Below are 21655 nucleotides of genomic sequence, written 5' to 3'. Positions count from 1 at the left end.
TGCCTCTGACTCAGCGTGTTTCAGCAGTGGAACTGACGAGACGCTGAGACGCTCTGCAGAAGTCAGAGCAGCTGGGGAACGAGGAGGAGAGCTAAGTATTGTGTGTGTCTGCTACACGATAGTGTGTGTGGGAGTACTGCATTATACTGTGTGTGGGGGGACTGCACTATACTGTGTATGTGGGGAGATTGCATTGTACTGTGTGAGGGGGCCGCACTATACTGTGTGGGAGGGTTACAGTGGGTGTGGGGGCTAAGTTACTTTGTGTGTGGGGGGACTGCACTATACTGTTTGTGGGGTGGGCTGCATTACACTGTGTGTGTGGGGGGCTGCACTATACTGTGTGTTTGTGGGGGGCTGCACTATACTGTGTTTAGGGCTGCATTATACTCTGAGGGGGCTGCTTTATATTCTGGGGCTCTATTATACTGTGTAGGGGGGGTCTGTATTAAACTGTGTATGGGGAGGCTGCATTATACTTTGTGTGTGAAGTGGGCTGCATTATACTGTGTGTGGGGGCTGCACTATACTGTGTGTTTGTGGGGGCTGAATTATACTGTGTGGGAGGGCTGCATTATACTGTGTGTGGGACTGCATTATGTTCTGAGGGGGCTGCAGTATACTGTGTGTGTGTGTGGGGGCTGCATTACACTGTGTGTGAAGGGGCTGCACTATACTGTGTGTGTTTGTGGGGTTGGGCCTGCATTATACTGTGTGCGTGGGGCTGCATTATACTATGAGGAGGCTGCATTATACTCTACCAAACACCAAGGGGAGTGCATTTTACTATATGTACTATATGGGACCTGCATTATACTGTATCAAGGACTATCTGCACCAATCATTCTTCCTCAGCCGGAGTAGGGGTAGGTGCACACGGTCAGTAAATGATGCGGGGTTGGACGTTGCATACTTGTGCAGCGGCCAGATGTTACAGCATAGTGGATGGGATATCAAGAAACCCCATGCTCACTGTGCACAGACACCTGCAGCTCACCCACGGAGACAGCCATGCGGCGCGTCTTTCCAGACCGCAGCATGTCAATTTATCTTAATTTGTCTCCACAAGATAAATTTAATCCGTACAATGTATTGGACACACTGAATCTGCACAGTTCAATGAACACATGCGGATTCACCTGCGTTCAATAGCCGGCAGTGCTTTGGACGCAGCGGACATGTCATTTAAATATGAGTGTCTGATCAAGGGGCATGAATACTTAAGACCATGTGATATTTCAGTATTTCTTTTTTAATAAATTTGCAAAACTTTCTACATTTCTGTTTTTTTTTCAGTCAAGATGGGGTGCAGAGTGAACATTAATGAGAGAAAAAAAAAGAACTTTTTTGAACTTACCAAATGGCTGCAATTTAAAAAAGTGAGAAATTTAAAGGGGTCTGAATACTTTCCGCACCCACTGTACATCATAGTAAATCGGTCCACCCACCAGCCATGGTAATTTCTGTCTACTTTTTAGATAAGTGATATGAAGATCAGAAAACGTAAAAGAATTGCAAATGATTGGCGTGTGCCATGATTTGTAACTTTTTTATATCAGAGTGCTGGTGTCACCTAACTATATGCTTAGTGAATAGACAGCCAGGAATCTGTGTAGATACCCATGGCTAACTCTATAGAGGTCCCCCAATGCTCAAGCAGGTCACTGGGAGTCTACTTTGATCAGGATGCAGCCACTGATGGCACTAAGTTCACGGTTTAAATGTCAAGGTTTTCCAATCAGATGGCTGAGCACCTGATGCAGGTCAGCACAGGGCATTAAGTGGCTCTTAAGGGGCCTCATCATGCAAATGGAAATATGAATATATATATATATATATATATATATATATATATATATATATATATATATATATATAGACATGTGTATGTATTATATATATACATTGCATTTACTGATGATTCGGTGTGGCAAAATTACACAATTGGAAGCTTTTGCACGTCATTAGAAAACTGCATATTTTCCAAAATCAAGTAACTATTTTTAAAGTGTGCGGTTGGGGCCCATTTTCCATACTGTGTAGTTTAGTCTTACAGGAAGAGTCACACCAAAGGTTCAGTTCAGGGAAAAAGAAGGAAATTCATCAGAAGACCCCTTTGTTAGGAAATGAAATCACGTAATGCCAGCCACGTTAGGGAAGGAAGGGGCACAGTGTAGTTTCCAAACAGTAATTGCTGTGTGGCAGGACTTCTTATCTTCCCATGTTTGGTTGATAGTCTAGAACAATAGCGCCATCTACAGCTGCTGATTGGGCAACTCAGGTTATCATCTACATTTATAAAACTCACCGAAATATTCTCTGCCTGTTTAATGCATTAAGGACAAAAGTACAAGGCAAATATAGGTGAAGGACTGGAATAAAGAATCCAGTGTGGCAGGATTTGATCATGATGCACAGACCAAGAAATGAAGGCAAGTCAGTATCTCTTAAAGTGCACTCGTCACTCGCTATAAATATGTCATTTTTAAAAAATCCGATATAAATTTAGCCGTTTCCCAGATTTAGGCATTATTTTTCTTTTGCTTTTGTGTATTTCTGTTCATGAGCTATGGCCCCTTCTTCCCTGTATACAGTATAAATATATTCTTTATTAGCCAAGAGGGCGTGATCCTAAAGACGATGCCCTCAGAGAACAGTAGAGGACAACACCCACTTGGTTAACAAGACTATATGTACATACAGAGAAGAGGGGGGCCATGTCTCAGAAATGGAGAGGAGCGGGAGCAAAAGTAAAACAGGGTCTGATACAGGAGAACAAAAAGTAAGAACAATACATATTTATGGGTAGTGACAATGTCTATCAATGTAGTTCTGTGAAAGCATCAGCCAATTGTTTAGGTAGCAGCTTCCTAACAATCTTATCACTGGATTCTCAGAATCCCTCACTTTTAAAAGCTACTGACCCATTTTCCTTATATTTGTGGATGCTGGCTACAATCTGCACCTATGGGTCTGACTGTTGATGAAAGGCGAGTACGACTGCCATAAGAGGACAGGGAATTTGGATCACCTCTACAAAAATGGAGCAATTTTTTTTTAAATATTATTATATTAAAAAAAAAAAGAAATAAAGATTATTTATATTTGGAAAATGCCTTTCGAGGAATTGTCTAATATTTCTGGCATCGCAGCAGCAAACATTATCCTATTATTTTATTCATAGAAAACCATGTAGAGATAATATCCATCGGTCAGTCATGAGGTTCACACTAGATCAGGGATCAGCAGCCTGTAACAGTGCAGAAATTGGGAGTTGTAGTGTCACAACAGCTGGAGTGCCGCAGGCTGCTGACACCTGCAATGGAAACACATCTATAGTTACAGTAAACATTCCATACAGCTCCGAGAGTCTACGCCTGTACAATATTCGGATATAGCATAATAAACTGTGATGAACTCTAAATTCCCCCTTACCCTCCTAGAAATCTGCATGCAATGACAAGCAGCAATGTCAGCAGATATCAATATAATGTAATGTATTTGAGCTTATTAAAATATAAAGAGGTTTCTATCTAGAAATAACGTTCAATATCATTGATTGCCCAAATCGAGCTGGTAGATGCAGTATTATGGAATGAATATTTGTAGAAACGAAAAATCCTCCCTTTCCCTGCAGTTGGGGAAGGGTGTCGCCTAAGGAACAGTCCTCGCCTACCTTACATTGGCACACCCTTTGGGGTGTTGATAACAGGCGTTGCCCGTTTATTGCTGAGAGCGACGCCCTGTGGCGCTGTATTGGTGATACCGGAATACTTCCAGGTCAGGTTCACCTATGGACAATCTACATTACAATATAATGTGAGTGAATGAGGTTTTACAGATTTAGGCTCAGATTTCCAGGCTGGTAACTCATCCAGCCTTAAAGGGATGGAGTCCAATAAGAACACCGCCATATTAAAAAATTGCAATGGTGTTATAGAAAACATTTCTTCATCGACATGCCAGAGAGTCGCCTGTTAATCCATCAGAATCTGCCGCTTCGACATTCACAAATCTTCTAGCAATAAAATGTATGTAAACCCCTTTCCTAATTCTTCACACTAGTTCAGTATATCAGGGCATATTTTTCCAACCGCTGCCCGCCCTTTCCTATTTTCTTTTTTAAACCTGTTCCCATTTGTTGCCATTCCTCCTCACTTTCCACCTCCTTCTGGCTGAAGGTGAGGCGCACAGACTCCACTTCATCAAAAGTCGCTCTGTTATTAAACTATGAAGCTATTTCCTATCCAAAGAACACGCTTTTCCTGAGAGCAGTCATCAATGGTCCCAATATGCTCTGTGGCTGGATAATGCCAGCCTGTTCTGAGGGTTGAGCTGGTGAGGCTGCTCCTTCTGCGTGTCCTTGCCTTGCTCCTTCATCATGCTCCTCAGTCCCCTTCACGTTTCCATCTGCTTCTAATTTTGGCAAGCGGTGTATATGTATTCCCGGACCCCACCCACGACGGTGTCACCCTAACCCTGAGCACACTATATATACTGTGCCGTATACAGTGACGCCTGCAAATAAAACCCAGGTCTACAATAAGAACTTGTTAGTAGGACATTGACCACCTATCGGGCTTTTCTTAGCTATACTGGTGATCTGACATGTCCCATATGAAGTCCCATGAGTGGGATCACACAGAGGGGCATAAAGAAGCTCTGTAAGTTGGAAGTGGAGGTGGTGGAGTAGGTGGGTGTGCAGCATACAGAAGCCACAGTGTTGTTGCTGCTGTCCTCAGCACCATCCACTGAGGCTGGGAGAGCAGCACATGGTTAATGCTGGGCTGTAATTAACCCATCTTGGAGGCGTACTTTCTTATGACGTATTGCTTTCCCTTTCTGCTGGATGAGAAGCTGGCTCTGGTGCCCAGGATCAGGACCTCTGCCATCCACAGAGCCACAAAGCAGCAGTCAGGACTCAAAAGCAAAGTTTACAAGGTGAGCACCTCATTAATATATATGCAGCAACTAACTCCAGGGAGAATTTGTAAAGTTTTACAAACTTTTGACTTTTTCTTCACCTCCTTACTTTTTAAAAGTATTAAGTGTTACACAGTGGCAGGCTCAGGTCTCCTGTGGGCACAAGGTGACACTCTACCTGCGCTGTCAGGTGCCTTAGTATTGAATGTCCCTGGTCATGGATCCTGGCTATTAATGCCTGCAGCACAGGTGAAGGTCAGAAGCTGGATCCTGGGTCCACATGTAGCAGAGCTGAATATATCCAATAAGTCTTTGTGTATGATGATAGAATAATGCAGTAAGTTTCTGGAAAACTCTAGATGACATTTATTGATGATATCTAAGTGCTTTTTGGGGCTTGCCAACCTTTACATACTGTGATGGGCAAATAGTGACATCTGTCTTAACTTATTAAATGATTATTGCCCATAATGGAGGAAATGGTTCCAGGTTAGTAACCGGTTAGAATATGGCGATGATGGTATGTTATAGTGGTGCTGTGCATAGACCTAACAGGTTGTATTGTGGCTACATATCTCTGCATCTATTAGTGCAACCCTATGTGACACAGATATGAGTTCACTTTTGTGGGCTCTGTGCACACGTTGCAGATTTGACGTTATTTTTATTTTTTATTCTTTCTTTTTTTTTATATAGCGCTAACTTATTCCGCAGCGCATTACAGTTTATTTGCCACGTTTTATTTGTCACAAAACCTGAATGTTTTCCTGATGCCAACAAAGTGAATGCGTATCCTGAAGTCTCATGCAGACATTGCTTATTTCTGCAGATTTGGAGCAGATTTCTATCTGTAGGATGTTAATTCTTTCAGCGTTTTTTTTTTTTTGCTGCAGGTTTCAGCCATAAGGCTGCCGTCACACTATCAGTATTTGGTCAGTATTTTACCTCAGTATTTGTAAGCCAAAACCAGGACTAGAACAATCAGAGGAAAAGTATAAGGCTGCCGTCACACTATCAGTATTTGGTCAGTATTTTACCTCAGTATTTGTAAGCCAAAACCAGGACTAGAACAATCAGAGGAAAAGTATAAGGCTGCCGTCACACTATCAGTATTTGGTCAGTAATTTACCTCAGTATTTGTAAGCCAAAACCAGGACTAGAACAATCAGAGGAAAAGTATAAGGCTGCCGTCACACTATCAGTATTTGGTCAGTATTTTACCTCAGTATTTGTAAGCCAAAACCAAGAGTGGAACAATCAGAGGAAAAGTATAAGGCTGCCGTCACACTATTAGTATTTGGTCAGTATTTTACCTCAGTATTTGTAAGCCAAAACCAGGAGTGGAACAAATAGAGGGAAAGTATAATAGAAACATATGCACCACTTCTGCATTTATCACCCACTCCTGATTTTGGCTTACAAATACTGATGTAAAATACTGACCAAATATTGCTAGTGTGACAGCAGCCTAAAAATGAGCGAAAAAAAATCTGTATCAAGAACACGTTTAAAAAACCCATTAAAAATGCACCAAAGACACAACAAAACCGCACCAATTTTATGCTTTGTTTTTTTCCTGCCAAGAGATGCAGAAATACTGCGCCAAATACTGAACATGTGAACATAGCCTTAAACAGCAAGTCCAGCTTATACATATTATGTCATTTACTACATGAGTTTATTGCTGTGAACCATGAAAGAATTTCCAGTTTTGGAGACTGACTCCAATCTTATGTAAAACCCCACATGACGCAATGTTATATGATTTGTACCAATGAAAAACACCACTGCATCTGCTGCTTCTGACAAACTCAGCTCAACTACATCTGTATATGTTTTTGTACTATATATTACCTCTTTGACTTGCCAGCTTCACTACATTTTGGGAATTTTTGCCTATTACTAAAGATTGGGACACATATTCTATGGTTTTCATTCATGATCTGCCAATTTCACTCAATCATTGTACTCATCTCTGCTGATAAGTTTTGGACTTTCTTCTATTGGCCCGATGGCACTGAGGTGTCATACTCTGCTGCGCGCACCCTGCACCGGAATATTCATTAGCAGAAGTTGTGGTTCTCTCAGAGGATTTCTCATCTCATGTGAATCTACTTTCTACCCTTTATACCTCCAGGCTTAGTATATGTAGTAGAATAGGTCATTTGGAGAAGAAAATGCCAGTACCAGATACTTTGTGCTATCCCTCGACATAAGAGAAATGTGAAGCGCAATGTTAAGTGATAGAATAAAATATGTATGACTGTGACACGAGGCGATGTACAACCCCGGCATTGTGTTTCCTCAGTAAATAATTGCTCCTAGATCAGTCACACAACTGCTCGCTGGGCTCGGACCCCACACACTGGGTTTGGGAATGTGAGACGTCACAGATTTCCTGCATTTCTGTCACTAGACTTATACACAGAGGGGCCGACACATCTGGGAATAAGTCACACAGAGAACACCACAAAGCACTAATGCGTCAGATGGGAAGATTCATCCAAACTCATAGAAAACGTTTAGATTCATTTCCTCAGGAACATCAAATTTCCAGATAGTGGAAACCATAATGAACAATATCAGCACATAAAGCGTGGGATAGACAATGTACTAGTAATATACATTTATGGCGTGTCAAACTCTGTAGCTTGAGAAACTTGAAGAAATGCTCAGCTACTTTGGAGCCGATACGTTGCCACCATGAAGGTTGGCAAAGAAATCTCAATATTTGTTTGCCTCTGTGCTGCCCGGAGAGCTGCGGACAATTTTTTTTTTTTTTTCATTAGTTGTTTGGGTGCAACTAGTGGATGGGCATCGATTTTGCTTTTGCTTTTTTTATATATTTTTTCATCTATTTATCTATCGATCTATGTTTAATCTACCTATCTATTATCTTTCTATTATTTTGTCTTTATACAACTATCATATATCATTTAGTCTTCCATCATTCATATTTATTTATGTATTGCTCTACCCATCTGTTTTTTCTTATCTATCTATCTATCTATCTATCTATCTATCTATCTATCTATCTATCTATCTATCTAGAAAATAATGGAACAGCACAGCAGTTGAATATGGTGGGTAGCTCCCAGATGTATACGGATGCATCCTCGTGCGTCGTTTCGCGGTGTCCAGCAAACTAAACATGTTGCATTTTTTAAGGTGTCAAATATGCACAGGCATATGCATGCGGATGAGTGTGTCAAAACAATGCATTACTGTCTATGGGAACGCATTGGTATGCAAGGATATGCGTACGCATGCGTTCGATGCGCTTGCGTATTTCGTACTGAGCATGTCCAGGACATGCCCATTGAGACACGCCCTCCTGGAAATATCGAACATATGCGCATAAACAACAAAAATGCAGGCAAAAGCGTATACAAACGCATGCACACGCAGCGTTTTTTGCGTCATGCGTAAGCTGATGCGGATAAAAAATGCAGCGTAACCATGCATTTGCATGCTTTTTAGCATGTGTTTGCGCATGCAGATGATACGCTGCACACAGATACGCTAATGTGTACTTAGCCTTACTTTAGCTCTGGAGTCCCATATTATGGGATGTGAGGAGTGAGATTACCGGCAGTTATAAACACACATGATTATTCGATGCTCTGCCAAGAGAGATGCCTGTGCTGTGTGCGCTTAACGGTGCCACCCGGTGGGTATTGGTGGGAGTTGCAGCCGGTTTCAGGTTTGTTGGCATGTCATGATACTGTGTTCAACTTGTTTTTTGATAGTTACATTCCTTAAAGGGAACCTGTCACCCCGAAAATCGCGGGTGAGGTAATCCCACCGGCATCAGGGGCTTATCTGCAGCATTCTGTAATGCTGTAGATAAGCCCCCGATGTTACCTGAAAAAGGAGAAAAAGACGTTAGATTATACTCACCCAGGAGCGGTCCCACTGCTGGTCAGGTCGGATGGGCGTCTCCGGTCCGCTCCGGCACCTCCTATCTTCTTTCCATGACGTCCTCTTCTGATCTTCAGCCACGGCTCCGGCGCAGGCGTACTTTGCTCTGCCCTGTTGAGGGCAGACAAAGTACTGCAGTGCGCAGGCGCCTGGCCTCTGACCTTTCCGGCGCCTGCGCACTGCAGTACTATCCTCTGCCCTCAAGAGGGCAGAGCAAAGTACGCCTGCGCCGGAGCCGTGGCTGAAGATCAGAAGAGGACAAAGCAAGGTTTTTTGTGAAACCGCCATTATGGCAACCGTCCGGCCACGTTCCAATTCTCCAGCGGCCTGCGCAATAGGCCCCGTAACCAACGCTGCCTGCAGCGTCCATGTAAATTTCACAATCAAAATTATCCACCAACTGCTGCTGTATCAGAGAGCGACCATTATAGTGCTCCAAAAAACTCTGCCATACCAACAAATTGTCCCTATGCTCCTGACGCAATCGAATGAAATGATGCGGGGCCCGCACCCCCGCCGTCGCCCTGGACAACCTATGGCAAAAAATCCGTCCCATGGACATAATTCTGCATGCAAAATTCAAGCAACCAAGCAAAGACTGCGACTCTTTCAAAGTCACCTTTTTGAGCCTGATGACACGACCGACCTCCTGCTTCAAGGACAACAGTTTATCCTCCCTTGGCCAAAAAGCTCAGCCACCCATTCCATGGCGGCCAACGTATTTCTGCACACGTTTGAGTCAGGGGGACCTATAAACAAAAAAACGTCCAAGTAATGAATGACGGACGGAACACCAGCAACCTCTCTGACCACCCATTCTAAAAAGGTACTAAACATCTCGAACAACGAACATGAAATGGCACAACCCATCGGCAGACATCTGTCTAAATAAAAACCGTCATTCCAAAAACATCCCAACAACAGAATACTATCCGGATGAATCGGAAGTAACCTGAAGGCCGACTCCACATCTGCCTTTGCCAACAAAGCTCCCGTGCCGTAACAGCACACCCAGTGCACCGCCGTGTCGAATAGCGTGTAAACCACGGAACATGACTCCAGCGAAATGCCATCGTTAACAGACAACCCCTTCGGGTATGACAAATGTTGAATTAAACGAAATTTGTTCGGTTCCTTTTTTGGGACCACCCCCAACGGGGAGACAACTATCCCTTCAATGGGCATACATGGAAACAGACCAGCCATTCTCCGTAACTCCACCTCCTTTTTTCACTTTTCACTGACCACTGCTGCATGCAACGCAGCCGACCTCAAATTCCTAACTGAAAACAGAACCACATGGTCAGGGGGGGATGTGAAAACCTTCCGCAAAACCCTTACTAAGAACTCCTGCCGATTCCTGATCGGGGTACCTACTTAGAAATGGGGCCATCTTTTGAAGCCTCACCAGCATCTCCCCCTTGACCGGAACCCACCGCCGGCTTGCCTCTCGCTTTTTTAAAGCATTTTGAGGCCCCATGGTTACTTCCATTAAAGTAGGAGCACACATGTTTGAACTTGCAGGTATTCCTGAACTTGCACTGGCCCTCGTTAAATTGCCAGTACGTTCCTGATTTTTCCTTTCATGCCTGTGACCCCTGACTACTACTGCCGTGGCCCGCTTGCTAAGTGCCACTGCCTCCGCTCCTGTGAAAGGACTGCCCGTACCTGACTGGCGCCATCAGTTTCAACCAAAGTCCTATGTCCTTCTGGTCCCAAAGTATCTCAGGCCTTACCGCCTTTCTCTGCCTAAACTGTTCAACATAACGCAACCAGGCCTGCCCTCCATAAGTACGCTGAGCTTCCCCAATTGCATCAAGATAACAAAATAAGCCAGAACAATTTTCCGGAGACTTTTCACCTATTACACTCGCTAATATTGCGAACGCTTGCAACCAATTAGCAAACGTCTGTGGGATAAGACGCCACCTCCTCTTTTCCTCCTCCTCCTTCTTGCTGTCATCTTTTTTTCCCTTATCCAGATTAAACTTCTCTAATGGGAGCAGGGAAAAAATCTCTACATAATCGTCACGCTAAATTTTTTCTTTAACCTCCTTCTTCAAATGAGCCCCCAACGGCCCCTCAAAACAGACGTACACCTCACCCTTAGCCCTATCATCCAACTTCACCGTTTTCCCTTTATCTTTTTCTGTTTGCACGGATACGGACACACCTGACCCCGACGGCGACTGCTCAATCACTACCGATCTACCTTGTTCAGGTATCAGCTGCACCGCAATCCCGGCCCCCGGGAGCTATGCCCCGACCGGTGGTGCCACCGCCTCTCTCACTGCCCCAACCTGCAATCTGCTCAAAAGTTGTGATACGCTAACCAATTCGTCTCGCAGCCCAGGCTCCGCCGACCCCCCGATACCACATAAATCCGTCAGGCTCCCACCCGACGCCCGATTACCCCTAACCTCAGCTGCTAAAACCCCCATGGGCAACAAAGTAGACATGGATTGATATTCACCGAGCTGTGCAGGTGCTGTGTCCCTGCCAGCCGAACATCCCAAAGTCCCCCATCCACCTCCGGATCATTGTCAGAAGATGAGTCTTCAGCGCCACTGCGCTGCTCCTGGCCTGCGCCCCTGGCCTCCATGTCACCAGGGGGACCGGAGCGTCTGCCGTGCTTCGTGGATCTGGACCGCACTTGCTCTGCAGGACGTGGATCCCTGTCCGTCTCTCACCCGCTCCATCTGCCAGGCAGTGCGGCCCCACTGCTCGCCGCACCTCCCGTCTGCTGCACCTCTTCCGAGCCTCGCTGCCTGGATGACTCCTGTGACGCTGTGCCCGTCGGAACCCTTCTGCCTGCGCTCCTGCTGACCGGCTATGATGCTGTGTCCACGCTGCTGCTGCCCGCCGCTCCGCTGCCTCCATTCCCGGTGTCCGCCGATCCAGACGTGTGCCTGCCCTGTCGCGCTGCAGCGGTGCCGCTCTTGAGGTCCGGTCTCCTTCCAGCAGCACCCCAGGTCATCGGTGAGGCCTGCTGAGGCGCTGCAGGCCTCACTTCTGGTGCGGCCCTCTCCACCACTGCGCTCCTGGGACCTGCACCAGCTGGCCGGCGAGGAGGATTCCTGCCGGAGGGGGCACGCCGCATCGCTGCACCCAGCCTCCGCAGGGTCCCCGGAGGGGCTCCTAGGCCTGCGCCTGCCGCGCGTGCTCACCTCAGGTGAGAGTCTCTGCGGGGGCCTCGTCCGCCTGCCGCGCCTGCTTCTGGAGTCCTGCGCATCTGCGCTCCCGAGCAGAGAAGAAAGCTGCTCCTCCAGCCATCCTGCCCGTCTGGACCTGGCAACATCCCTCAGGCGCCCGACCAATAAATCCACCGACTCCATCCGGTACCTGGTAAGCAGACAGCGATTGGGGGGGTGGCTTACTCCTCTCTTCTCAGTAGCTTTTGGCATGAAAGTGCCACTTTTCCCGCACTTTTCCCCCTATATACCCCCCCCCCACTAAAACACCTCCCCCAGCTACCCTTTTACCCAATAATCTTACCCAGGCACCATTTTTAAACAATGCCTATGTCCAATCACAGTCATGGGGGGCCTGCATTTAGCTGTGCTTATTCCTGCCCCCTCCTATAATATCAGTGTTAATCATATATCATATTCCTGGGCTCTAAATGGAAGCCAAAAGTTTAGTTTAAGGAATTGGCCAGATGAGACTCGCTCTTGTTTTTGAGTATTGAGGTGATAAACTCCATCTATTAACTCCAGGTATGGATCCCGGCTCCACTGCAATAACAGCTTATGTCCTGGGGATTTACCAGCTAGGAAGGTATTATACTCCCATTATACTCGCTTTACACTGCATCGCCATACAGGAGCCGCCATAGTACATGTTTCCAAGCAGTGGCTGCTATTCCGTGCCACATGTACTGACATGTATATACTGAACTTCTCTTCTCTCATGTACTATATTTTTATAGAAAGCTATAACTCGCTGTCTACCAGCAAATAACGCTTATGCATGCCTCATATATTTGGGCATAACAAATAGCGGGCTGAGCCCATTACCTGTAATCATATTAGTGATAGATCCTTTCCATTTGCAGTAAATCGTGCTCCTACGCTTTCAATCACATAAGACGTCCATTGAAATCCATTGTTTGACATGTGTTTCCTTTAGGGGAGATTGATAAAAGACGCACAGCTAATAGTAAGTGTATATTGGTGATTAAAGGTGATGATGTATGGACCCTATATAATATGGATAAAGGATTTCTGGCGGCCTGGAAGTGCATCCTTTATGGTATTAGGTCAGGGTTACATACACATAACTGCTGTTTAAAATGAAAAGCCATGTAGAGATTACAGTGAACTTCTGTTATCCCACAGAAATTATTAGACATGCTGGCTCCACAGTTCGTTACTGTAACGTACGGCCTCATTTGAAAAGGTAGCTTGTAATTTGTAGGCAACAAAATGTTCTTTGGGATGAAAAAAGGCTAAATGTACTTAGGGCTTCAATCAGTGGCGTTAAAGGAGGATTGGAGGAAACAGCTGGCTAAACAAATATTAGGTGCGGAGTGGATGCAATGGCATAAATTAATAATGCAGCTCTTTATTTACCATATGAATGGTCGGTCTGTGCCGGTCGGCTGGAATAAATGTGGGTACTGTGTGCCACCTAGTGGTTACTGCCATGAAGCTGTCTGCTTGGCCTTCAAACAAACCACATCTGTGATGGATTTAAGTGAACTCCATCCTATTTCAGAAGGAACAAGCCCTTTTTTATAAGGCAATGTTTGAAATAGAGGCTGGGCCCATGTAAAATTGTAAAATTCAGAAATACCAACGGTAACATTCCTGACGCTTTACTCATTGCTATAAAGCGTGACTTACATGAGTCACACAGACTAAAATATCACTGGTTTATAGTATGTGAATAACAAACGTAACTTTAGTGAGAGGTTGAATAAACAGAAGGGAACGTGATGTTTCTACTTGATTGTGCTTATTTAAACAATACAGATAGTTAATGGAGTGACCCTAGTGCGAAAAGTAGGCAGGTTTGTCAGGGTAGACCACAGATGTCCAACCTACTGATCTCCTGATGTTGTAAAAGTACAACTCCAAGCATGATGGGACTTGTGATTCCTCATGAACTAGAGAACCACAAGTTGGTTGGAAATTACCATTGTATAGTAGGACATGGGAACTATGTACAACTTTCATCAAGCTTTCCTTTGTACAATGTATATAAGGTTGCCCACTAAGCCAGTATAGTATAGCTGTAGAAGACATCAACATGATGGTTACTGCGCTATGTTAAATGGCTTTTCCAGGACATTTACATTGATGGCCTATCCTTACAATATGTGACACCCAGCACCGCCGCCAATCAGCTGTTCCTGCTGTCAAGGTGGTTGACCGTCGGACGTGCTCAGTTGTGGACCTGTACAGCAAAGCTCTCTCAACTCCATGGTGGCCGTGTCCAAGTACTGCATATCTGCCCCTTATTCGATTCAATAAAAGGGTGGATGTGCAATACCTGACGGCAGCTATTTGCTGCTGTAATCTGCAACTGAGCACATCCAGTGGCCTCTGGCAGAAGGAACAGCTGATCGGCGGGGTGCACTGTGTCGCACCCTCATTGATCAGATATTAATGACCTATACTAAGGATAGGCCATCGATGTAAAAGTCCCAGACAACCCATTTAATACTGTAATGTGCCATGGTGCTCTGTGATATTTGTGCAGTGCCACTTTCTATGAACAAGGCAATAGGCTATTATCAAAGTGCAAGGTAATCATCGTGTCAGCTGATGCTACATCTGTAGAATGAATGCCCAATAAAAAAATGATATATCAAATTCCTAAAACAAAGATTGTATTAATGGGAACATATTAGAATAATATGTTTGGTTGCTAAAGAGACACAAGAAATGTATGACTTTTGGTGAATGGATGAGGGGTATAGCCATAGAGGGTGAGGCTAAGGCGTATTGTGGGCGCAGGGGCTGCACTTGTACCTGGGTCCTGGAGCCTTTGGCCCATAGGAGAAGACCAATACTATTAAAAACCTATAATAGTTGGTGGCCCTGTTGGAGAATTTTCATTAGCGCCCACTAGTGACCAAAGGCCATTCTACTAAAAGACACCTGTAGTATACACTGTACTTGATAGTTGTGGGGAATGGATGCTAGTTTTCATTTTAGGACTCAGTGGCCTCAATTAACTCCTCTGACAATAGTTAATTGTATCTGAATTAATGCAACTCTCTTTTCACATTTTACAAACTACGAGCAGAATTATATACTTATATTTCGACCAATACTACTGTTAGAATCTGCATATACTGAGGGATATTGATTTGAAGTGATATTCCATATGTAATTACCTCTTATTTGTGCCAAATATTGACACCAATGATGGGTCCCATTGATGCATCTAGTACCATGACATCAAAAGACTCAATACAGAATTCAAAGCACAGTGGTAGCAAACCTATATTGGAGATGTGTCGTTTTTCTAGACATTGGAGAATTATTTGCTGCCGCGCTGTCACTGTTCTGCTGACCCTTCCATTGTGGATTCAAAGCATGTAAGCTATAGATCAACAGTTGTCGCATGTCACTTAACCCAGAAGGGCTGGAGGGGTAAACACTTCATACTTGTGTGGAAAGTAGCACTTTCCACATTACATTCTTATTGTGCCTCTTAAGATTATACCATCTTTTATTGAGTGTGTGCTATAGAGGTATATATTACTTGGGTATGTATATGGGTATGTAAGCTTGTCAGTTATTAATGCGTGGACCTTGAGCTCAAACACAGCCCCACAGTACGAGGATGAAACATTCAAGCAGATAATACAGTAATATCAGTAATACAGTAATAATATCTCAAAGCGGGCACAGACTTAATAATTACACACTGGATAGTGGCACCGAGCTTGGTGCTTACACAACAACAATGGTAGACAGCTTGGCGGTTACATAACACAACCATTTCACTGAGCTTGTACATTACAGTAAACAGCAGGAAAGGTGGACCAGGGCCGGACTGGGACTAAAATTCATTCCTGGCATTTGAAGTTACACAGGGCCACTTGTCACATGGTGACTGTATAATATCTTTGTACACTTGTAGGTTACAAGAAGTGAGAGGAGTGTAACACAACTATATAACATATAATTACAGCTGTATCCAGCATTACAGCTCAGTCCTATTTATTGCTTTTAGTTGCAGTACCAAGAAAAGCCGCTATTTTACCTACATAACTGGATCTCGTAGATAATGAAGGGATGAGACGACCAAAGGCTATGGAACCTCATTCTGATGCTCCATAAACTTTGCCTACAGCCACTTTTGGTTCCGCTGCACACCATGAGACCCGGTGACTCTGAAAAGCGGTGACATCAGTAACGTCACCGCTCTTCAGATATTCCAGGTCTTCCGCTGAGCTCGGCGACTGTGAAGAGCGGTATTGTTACTACCGTCACCGCTCTTCACAGTCTATTCCCAGGCATCGGGTGCTAACTACAACTGTCATCATCTTTGCCTGGTCTCCCTGCAAAACATTTCTGTTGTATTTACATGCACTGATCTCAGGCCACTAAACGAGTGTGATCAACAATACTGAAGTCGTTCGCTTGTTTCCCGGCCTCTTTACACCAACTGAGAAATAATGATGGGGACAGAACAATCACAATTAGATCAATCTGTCCCCATACAGTATCATGTTATCAGCAGCACATCTACAGTTTACACCGGCGATGTGCTGCTGAGAACTAGGATTTCTGTTCCCACATAAACAATCCAATCACTCGAAGAATAGGCAGCATTTTGCTTGTTTAGTATAATACACCCCGTAGTCCTCCATATATTATAATGTGCACCTCAGTTCTCCATATAGTATAATACACTCCAGTTCTCCATATAGTATAATACACTCCTCAGTCCTCCATATAGTATAATACACTCCTCATACTCCTCCGTATATTAAAATACACTGCTCAGTCCTCCATATAGTATAATACACTCCTCAGTCCTCCATATAGTATAATATACTGCCACAGTCCTCCAAATAGTATAATACACTCCTCATAGTGCTCCATATAGTACAATACACCGCCATTGTCATCCATGTAGTACAATTCACTTCCCATAGTATAATGCAGCCCATAGTTCTTCATATAGTATAATGTATTCCCCATAGTCCTCGATACAGTATAATGCAGCCCAAATAAAGTATAATGATGCCACTCTAGAGTATAATGCAGCCACCCCGCAGAATATATTGTAGCCCCCTGAGTATAATGTAACCCCCCAGAGAATATAATGCAGCCCCCTCATATAGTATAATCCAGCCCCTGCATATATATGGTAGCCCCCTCATAGAGTATAATGCAGCCCCCCATAGAATATAATGTAGCCCTTCCATAGAATACAATGCAACCCTCCTCATATAGCATAATGCAGCTCCGCATAGAATATAATGTAGCCCCCTCATAGAGTATGATGCAATCACCCCTCATAGAATATAATACAGCCCACCATAGAATGTAATACAGCCCCCCATAGAATATAATACAGCCCCCCTTAGAATATAATAAAGCACTCCATAGAATGTAATACAGCCCACCTCCCCACAGAATATAATACAACCCCCCATGGAATATAATGTAGCCCCCATATAGAATGAAATACAGCCCCCCATAGAATGTAATACAGCTCAGCCCCCATATAATGTAATACAGCCCATCCCCCATAGAATGTAATACAGCACAGCGTCCATAGAATGTAATACAGCACAGCCCCCATAGAATGTAATGCAGCCAGCCCCCATAGAATGTAATAAAGCCCCCCCAATATAATGAAATACAGCACAGCCCCCATAAAATGTAATGCAGCTAGCCCCCATAGAATGTAATGCAGTCAGCCCTCATAGAATGTAATAAAGCCCCCATAAAATGTAATACAGCACAGCCCCCATAGAATGTAATACAGCCCCCATAGAATGTAATGCAGCCAGCCCCCATAGAATGTAATAAAGCCCCCCAAATAGAATGTGATACAGCAATGTAATGCAGCCAGCCCCCATAGAATGTAATGCAGCCAGCCCCATAGAATGTAATGCAGCCAGGCCCCATAGAATGTAATGCAGCCAGCCCCCATAGAATGTAATAAAGTCCCGCAATAGAATGTAATACAGCAATGTAATGCAGCCAGCCCCATAGAATGTAATGCAGCCAGCCCCATAGAATGTAATGCAGCCAGCCCATAGAATGTAATAAAGCCCCCCCATAGAATTTAATACAGCAATGTAATGCAGCCATCCCCCATAGAATGTAATGCAGCCAGCCCCCAAAGAATGTAATGCAGCCAGACCCATAGAATGTAATGCAGCCAGCCCCCATAGAATGTAATGCAGCCAGCCCCCATAGAATGTAATAAAGCCCCCCATAGAATGTAGTAAAGCCCCCCATAGATTGTAATACAGCACAGCCCCCATAGAATGTCATGCAGCCCCCTCCAATTGTCCCACAATCCAGTTATCACTCACTGATATATATAAAAAAACACTCTCCTCGTGCCCATGCTGGCTCTGGTCTCAGCAGCTGCAGTCTGCCCGGCCACACAGCAGGTGCACGATGATATGATGTCATTGGGCACCCGCAGTGTCAGCGCAAGGCAGAGCGGGGAATGATGGGAGGGGGTGAGCGACAGTGGACGCTCTCTCCTCCATCATTGCATTCAACTGTACCGGCATCACAGACCTCGGTATAGTTGAATGCGGGGCGGGTGAACAGGAGGGGGGGTGAGTTATGCTGGCGGGAGGAGACGGCCCTGGCGCCGCTGATAGCGGCAGCGGCCCACTCCTGGCACCGGCCCTTCTGGCATTTGCCAGAAGTGCCCGATGGCTAGTCTGGCCCTGCAGTGGACCCATGTGGTTAAGATAGAAAAAACACAGGTGCAGCATAACCGATGAGGCAGCCACTCTCGACCTGCCAAACTAATGGAGGGGGTGGCTGCTTGGCACATTGCTGCACATAAAAGACTTGTATGCGGCGCTGTTCACACAATGGAGATGCACAGCATCCAGGCAAGCCTAGTAGTGACACCCTTCTATTAGATCAGGCGGGCCTGCCCAGCGCTAGACAAATGCACCCCATGTGAACAGACACCACAGTTTACAAGACAAAAATGGGCCCAACTGCACCTCGGAAAAAAGTGCAAAAAACACATTAAAAAATTTATGTGAGGTATTAGTTGATATTTTGGCCAAAATACGGAAGCTCATGACCCGTGACAAGGGTCCCCACGCTCACGAGTCCTAATTCTAAATAGCAAGAGCACAAAAAGAGGATTCAGAGATCCTCCAAAAATTAGAAAGAACAGCAAAATAAGGCAGAGATGCTTACCTGCCTAAGCCTCAAACAAATGCACTATCAGGATGCAGTGGACCCATGTGGTTAACCCCTTCATGACCTGGGGATTTTTCGTTTTTCCGTGTTCGTTTTTCGCTCCCCTCCTTCCCAGAGCCATAACTTTTTTATTTTTCCATCAATTTGGTCATGTGAGGGCTTATTTTTTGCGGGACGAGTTGTACTTTTAAACGACATCATTGGTTTTAGCATGTCGTGTACTAGAAAACGGGAAAAAAATTCCAAGTGCGGTGAAATTGCAAAAAAAGTGCAATCCCACATTGGTTTTTTGTTGGCTTTTTTGCTAGGTTCACTAAATGCTAAAACTGACCTGCCATTATGATTCTCCAGGTCATTACGAGTTCATAGACACCAAACATGACTAGGTTATTTTTTATCTAAGTGGTGAAAAAAAATTCCAAACTTTGCTAAAAAAAAAAAAAAAAAATTGCGCCATTTTCCGATACTCGTAGCGTCTCCATTTTTCATCATCTGGGGTCGGTTGAGGGCTTATTTTTTGCGTGCCGAGATGACGTTTTTAATGATAGCATTTTGGTGCAGATACGTTCTTTTGATCGCCCGTTATTGCATTTTAATGCAATGTCGCGGCGACCAAAAAAACGTAATTCTGGCGTTTCGAGTTTTTTTCCCGCTACGCTGTTTAGCGATCAGGTTAATACTTTTTTTTAATTGATAGATCGGGCGATTCTGAGCGCGGCGATACCAAATATGCGTAGATTTGATATTTTTTTTATTGATTTATTTTGATTGGGGCGAAAGGGGGGTGATTTAAACTTTTATGTTTTTTTTATTTTTTTCACATTTTTTTAAACTTTTTTTTTTTAACTTTTGCCATGCTTCAATAGCCTCCTTGAGAGGCTAGAAGCAGGCACAACCCGATCGGCTCTGCTACATAGCAGCGATCTGCTGATCGCTGCTATGTAGCAGAATTGCACGTGTGCTGTGAGCGCCGACCACAGGGTGGCGCTCACAGCGACGGGCAATCAGTAACCATAGAGGTCTCAAGGACCTCTATGGTTACCATTCACAAGCATCGCCGACCCCCGATCATGTGACGGGGGTCGGCGATGACGTCATTTCCGGCCGCCCGGCCGGATGCGATAGTTAAATGACGCTGTCTGCGTTTGACAGCGGCATTTAACTAGTTAATAGGTGCGGGCAGATCGCGATTCTGCCCGCGCCTATTACGGGCACATGTCAGCTGTTCAAAACAGCTGACATGTCCCGGCTTTGGTGCGGGCTCACCGCGGAGCCCTGCATCAAAGCAGGGGAGCCGGCATCGGACGGTATAGTACGTCCGATGCCGGTAAGGGGTTAAGATAGAAAAAACACAGGTGCAACATAACCGATGAGGCTGCCTCCTGGGTCCACTGCATCCTGATAGTGCATCTGTTTGAGGCCTAGGCAGGTAAGCATCTCTGCCTTATTTTGCTACACCGTTGATCATACTCAGAACAGTCCACAGTTTCTTTCACTATGAACTGTCCACAGTGTTACTTGCTGATGTAGGTCACGACAGAACACATATCAGGGCCACTCACTAATGTTACAGGCCACAGTCTCTTTACTTTTCCAGGCCACACTGGTTAATGCAATGAGGAATATCACTGTAGGAAATATTACTCTGTATTTGTCCAAGGTCACATGTCATTTAGTGAGGGCGTTTATCTCTCTTTCATGCCCACTTTATGAGTAACCATCAGAACAATTGGTCCATTACCACTATTTTCTACTGTCTTGATGCTCATTTTCCAGTTATTTACCCAGCAGTCCACAGCAGATCTAAGGGCGTAGACAGTGGTCCACAAGCACTCCATCAGATTTTATGACATTTGGTTGGCTAATCATACCCAACTCATAGTAAAAAAGTAACATAGCAAGGCCGAAAAAAGACATTTGTCCATCCAGTTCAGCCTGTATTCTGTCAGAATAAATTTCCTGATCTACGTCCTTCTAAAGAACCTAATCACTGTAAGATACAATATTGTTACGCACCAGGAAGACTGAGTTTGCCACAACTACCTTCTCAGGCAAGGAATTCCAGATTCTCGCTACCCTAAAATTAAAGAAGCCTCTTCTATTTTGGTGAAAAACCTTCTCTCCTCCAGAGAATGCCCCCTTGTGACCATCACATTCCTTGGTATAAACAGATCCTCGGAGAGATATTTGTATTGTCGCCTTATATACTTATACATGGTTATTAGATCGCCCCTCAGTCGTCTTTTTTCTAGACTAAATAATCCTAATTTTGCTAATCTATCTGGGTATTGTAGTTCCCCCATCCCCTTAATTAATTTTGTTGTCCTCCTTTGTACTTGCTCTAGTTCAACTTCTACTCAACTTCTTAACCTCTCAAGAGCTATATCCAACAGGCTCACCATATAGCTCAGCTGTGCTCTGTGAAAACCTCACTGTCT

The 21655-nt window shown here is 44.5% G+C and overlaps 1 protein-coding gene across 1 annotated transcript in view; it reads left to right on the top strand.

The window, feature by feature from the left end:
• Window positions 1-4559: 4559 nt before the first annotated feature.
• Window positions 4560-21655, top strand: part of HAPLN1 (hyaluronan and proteoglycan link protein 1) — a 214484-nt gene continuing 197388 nt past the window's right edge. The window contains exon 1 of the mRNA XM_069751302.1: window positions 4560-4941. The gene's annotated coding sequence lies outside the window, so the exon portion shown is untranslated. The remainder of the gene's footprint in view (window positions 4942-21655) is intronic.

Source organism: Ranitomeya imitator, chromosome 1 (genome assembly GCF_032444005.1).
Source record: "Ranitomeya imitator isolate aRanImi1 chromosome 1, aRanImi1.pri, whole genome shotgun sequence".
Lineage (NCBI taxonomy): Eukaryota > Metazoa > Chordata > Amphibia > Anura > Dendrobatidae > Ranitomeya > Ranitomeya imitator.
This window is presented reverse-complemented; position numbering and strand designations above follow the sequence as displayed.